This window comes from Lonchura striata, chromosome 9 (genome assembly GCF_050655825.1).
Source record: "Lonchura striata isolate lonStrDom1 chromosome 9, ASM5065582v1, whole genome shotgun sequence".
NCBI classification, from domain to species: Eukaryota; Metazoa; Chordata; class Aves; order Passeriformes; family Estrildidae; genus Lonchura; species Lonchura striata.
In genome coordinates, this window is record NC_140711.1 from 9,064,995 (window position 1) to 9,070,486 (window position 5,492).

Sequence of the window (5,492 nt, forward strand, 5' to 3'; positions counted from 1 at the left end):
ATCATCCCATCTTTATTTAATCACATCACTTATGGATTTTACTGGGGCCAATGGAATGTCCTTTGGATTCTGTGTTGTACAGATCTATTACAAACCGGTTAACAAGGACATTTCATGTAATCTAATTTTAATTTACATAACCTTTTACAATTGGATTATTAAGACCTAGGCATTGTAATGCATGTGTGGAAGAGGGTGCACCCCTGCCTGAAGTGGCAGAGCGACTTGGCTGCTAAGGAGAGTGCAGCATTTCATCTCACGCTTGGAGAATTCCCTGGATTTGTATTCTCTCATTTGGAAAAACAACCTGGCTGTAACCAACTGAAAACTGTTTCAGAAAGTGTTAATTTCTATGTAGAAATTATGTTTCCCAACTCCACACTAGAAAGGATTAAGTAAGAACTTGCTAATTGCAGGAGGTGGGAGGGCCTGGATTTGTAGGCAGAGCAGGTGATAATGTAACTGGTGGAGATTACAAACTAATTATGTGAGCCAGCAATTGCCTGCCAGGTGTTCGAGATGCACAGCAGGGTGGAGGGAAGGGGTAGCTGGTGGGGAGCAGCAAGGAGGAACCTGACACGCACTTGGAGTGCGCAGAGCTCTGATTAGCACTTTGCTCAAGATGGCTTGGGCGTGAGAGGAAAGGACAAGAAGGTGGTTGTGCTTTTTCAGATTTGTTTTCTGGCATGACTGAGCTTCAGTGTTACATTTGACCACTGCCTGATGATGTGTGGGCCTGTTAGTACTCAGCAGCCACCTGTAGGCTGGTATGAATGAGCAAGAGTTTTGCTCAGTGGTATTAGTGAAATATGCCAGTGAAATATTAGTGACAGTTGTTCTCTGCGGTGGAAAGGCCAGGTTTCACTCCAATTTAAGTTGCCTTTTGAACAAATCCTTGGTATTAGCTACAGCTATATATAGTATGGAGATTGGTGGGAACACTTTGCTTTTCTCAAGCACAGGCACTGAAGAGTAATTCAGTCATTACATATTTTAATACAAATTACAGCTTCCTGAGTAGCAACTATAAATAATCTCTGGTGCCATGTGTGGAACAGGCAGATGAGCGTTGTGCTCTCACAGAGCAGCCCCATAATTGAGAACCAGATGCTCCTAAGCTCCAGCCCTGTTTCTGGTCTTCATGAGCATGCTTGAGTGATTGCCTGCATCAGTGAGTTGTAATTAATTAGTTAGTGCCTGGGAATGTGCAGAAGGTATAAAGGCACTACAGAAAGTATTTGAGGAGGTGTTTTGTTGCTCCATTTCCTTCCCATCATAAGAGGTTGGCGTGACCTGTTGAAAAGCACCAGGTAAATATATGTTTCACAAAGAAGGGGTGTTAATATTTGTTCAATTTTCTTAATAAGTGAACTATGAAAGCGAATTGTTAAAGCTTTCTGTATTAGACTGTAATGAAATTCAATGTTTTAATTATTTGATAGGCAGTTAATGGTGATGTGTTCAAAGTCTCAGCCTTCAGCTGATGCTTTACATTGATCTCAGCTATTATTTTGGATGGTGATTTTTTTTATCACTTTAAGTTTTTTTAATAACATGAAAGGCTATCATCTATAGATGATGATGGTATTGAAATAACATAATGAAAATATAGTGTTTTTATAGTGGCCCAGAGATACAAACTGCACACATCTCTGTGTTTTAAATGAATGACTCTATGCTTGGGAAGGACCAAACATGGTCACTTATCACTGGCTATTTTTAGGTGTGTTGTAGACACATCATATACTTCTAGAGATGGTAAAGACGGTAACTTCATCTTTAAATAAGGCTGTTTCTTGCATTTCTAGAAGTTGTTAAAAAATTTGGTGAAATGTGAATTCTGTGTTTCTCAAATTATTTAGGAAATATTAATTAATTTTAGTATTCCAGCATTACTATTTCTTGATAGGCTATTAATCACTTGAGTTCTAGGTGCTTAAAACACAGTCTTTCAAATAGAAGATGTACAAGGAGATGAATGTATCTTCCACCTTTCTTTGGGTGAAAAGACCACAGCTTTTCACCCAACCAAGCATAATGCAGGGATGTCTGATGGCTGAATGTCCTACCTGTGAGTAAATAATAGATAATGCAAGGAACTCAACAATGATGTAGCTGCCCAACTACTGAGTAGCAGCTCTGTTCCCTGCCCTGCACCCTGTTCCTGGGGTGTTGTTACCCACTGGTGTGCCTCTCAGAGGAGAGCTCTATCTCTGTACCCAGACTCGGCTGTAGGAGCAGAGAGCTTTGCCACGTGCCTTACGAGCTTGCTGAGGGTTTGAGGACAGGGCAAGTTGATGAAGAAGTCTCATTATCTCACCAGGTCTGCTGTAGTGCAGACACAAACACCTTGCTGGGAAGGGCATCCCCCAAACTGCTGAGCAGGAATCGAGCTCAGCTGCTAAAAGCATTTCTGCCTCAAAGGAGAGGGAGCTGCAGGGGTTTGCTGCCCATGGTCCAGCTCATGGTGCAGGTGTAAGCCAAGCAAGGCCTTTCTGCTCCTCTGCTGCAGCGCTGCTGGGATGTTGCCCTGTTTTCCTCGTGGCATTTCCAGTGGGGATGTGGAATTGTGATTGCTTGGTTTCAGTCTCTGAAGTTTCAATACTTAAACTCTTCGGAATGTGAGAGGGGTGGGGCTGGGCTCAGTGTGGTTTTGCTGATGTCATGGAGGTAGAAGAGAGAAATCTTCCTTCTTTTTAGCAGTTGAGAATATTATATTAAGCACTTAATTTTCTTGGGGAGTAGTCTGTTGTTATATGGCAAATCTTTGTTGTACTAGAAATATGACTTTTATAGGGCACCAGTTCTATACCTATGCTATTAAGAGTAAGTAAACCATCCTTATTTATACAGCACTTTGAAAATGTAGGTGCCATCTGTCTATTTGCCAAGACAAAGGAGTGGCACTGCTTTTTTTTTTTTTTTTAATACTGGATGCTTTCATTCCTCTTGTTTTCCTTTACAATAAAATTGCATTTTTTTTTAGAAATGGGCTGTAAAGTGGACCAAAAATTTCAGTTGCAATTTGTGACTTTGCATCACTGTCTTCTCCCTCTTCCCTGGGAATATCCTAAAACAACACTTCAAACTGCTGTAAAATGAACATTTGTGCCAGAAAACCCACCCTGCTTTTCTGAGCATCAGTTTCTCAAACAGGGTAGTTGTAAGAAGGGCATTATAACCTCGGGAAAATGTCACAACAAAAGAGTTTTTTGTGCCCATCCTTAAACTTTTTTGCTGATTATTTTAAGTATAAATATGAATATATTGAAATATCTTATTGTACATTAAGATGTTAAGAGAATCCATAAATCCATCGTGCTGAATCTCATTCATACAGCTTTATATGTCTTGAAACTACTGAGGGGAAAAATGGGGAATTTTTCATTTTTTCTATAGTTTTACAAAGCATATACTAAGTCTGTGAAATGAAGTCCATGTGTGGGGTATTTCAGTTCACTGGCTGTGGGAGGTGGCTTGGGGGATGGATAATGTGGGATCATCAATTATTGAGTGCACAGGAGTGCTTGTGTGAGAGGAGGATATTTAATAGAAAATTATTCTGAATAGAAGATAGTTGCACATTGTTTTAAAACTTAAATGAGAAGATTGCAGTTTTATCAAACTAAGTGTGCCTGACACTTTATACAGGTTAAATCTATTGTGAGTCCAATACATTCAGAAAAAAATGTAAGTTTGCCATTTTTAGTCCTGTGCAACTCTCATTTCTGATGTGTGTGCATAGTGCTCTTATGAGGTTTTGGTTTGTTTTGTTTTTTCCTGTTGACTCCTATCCAGAATGCCTGAATGTGTTAATGACTCATGGAGTACAGACCTTGTCTTTCAAACGAGTTCTATTTTGTGGGCTGGTAAATTCCTAGCAGAGCATTTCATTTTGAATCATTTGAAGAAGATATTTATCTTTTTTCCTAAATCAAATCACTTTCATGAAAAGGTATACACAACTGAGACTTACAGATAAGACCAGAACACTAGATTATTTTTTCTTTAAATTAAAACTCAATACTTTCTTAAAGCTCTATGTGGGAAAATAAGGATTTTCTATTTGACTCTATTTTGTGAAATTATTTTTAACTATCAGTTATGTATGATTTTTTTCCCTTTTTGGAGTTGAATACTTCTGTGCTCACTTGTGAGGGCTTTTTGTTAAATTCTTGTACTACTAGTCCTATGTGAGTTAATCTTCATATTGTCTGTAAGGATAAATGTTTCTCTATAAATCTTGCATGCACCTCTACCTTTAAAATACAAAATGAGCTCAATTTGTAGATTAATTGGTACAGTTTCTCATACAAATTACAAAAGAAACCTGAAGTATATTAGTAATGTGATGGCAGTACTACTTCAAGCACAATTACCTTGTCTTAAATTGAAGATAATCAGAATTGCAGAATTCACTCTAGCAATAGTGACCACTTTTTCAAGTGGAATTAGTAAGAAATTAAAGAAATGTTTGTGCAAATGTAGGTCTTTGCATGCTTTTTCATCTTGGGAGGTATGTGGAAAAAACAGAATGAAAAACAGAGTGAGGTGGTTTTTTCTGTTTGTATTATTCTACAATTTTGACTGTTTGTGATTGTGGTGGTTTGATCCCTCAAAATCAGATCTGGAGAGGCTTGAGACAAGAGGAGTCAAATCTGGTCATCACACCTTGATTGTGTATTCGTTTTTTCTGTTTGGATTAATTATGTTTTAGCTTCTTCTGTTTGAAGTCAGTCAACACTGACTGCCTCTGGGAAGTCAGCTTTTCAAAAACTTGGTACAGACTGTTTTGACAAATGGACAACAATGGATTTACTAAAAGGCAAGTTACAAGCCTCTATTGGTGTCAATGGGTGAAAATTCAACTGTGGGGTATCTATGTGAAGCCAAAGTTGTTGTGTGCTAAATAATATATAATTACACTTAGTTTTAGTGTCCATCAATAAACAAACATTGTGGATCTGCTTGAGTTTCACGTTAGAATTTTGTTAGTATTCATATCAACAAGTTCTAATGAAATTCTAATGGAGCATAATGAGAAATTAATTTTTAATAATACATGGAGCACAAACACCATTAAAAAATAGCAGCTGAACTACAAAAATATGAAATAAACCCTTTGTGTAAGGATGTGGCCACAGAACTAATCCAGGAATTTCCCCAACAGTAACCTTATCCACAGGGTCAGTAACCGTCTAACATCTGCGTGTCACACTATTTTTCTTTTCCTAAATCAGAGACTGTTCAGGAGCTGGTGGGTATTGCCTGTCTGAGGCAGGGAACTGGTGAGCAGCTCTTATGCAAGGCCTGGAGTTGTCCCGTGGCAGGGGTTGGTAGGAGGGAGGATGCAGGCTGGGCTGAGCTGGACTGGGATGGGCAGGGAAGGGCAGGGCTGGGATTGGATGGGATGGGCTGGGATGGGCTGGGATGGGCTGGGATGGGCTGGGATGGGCTGGGATGGGATGGGATGGGATGGGCAGGGCAGGGCT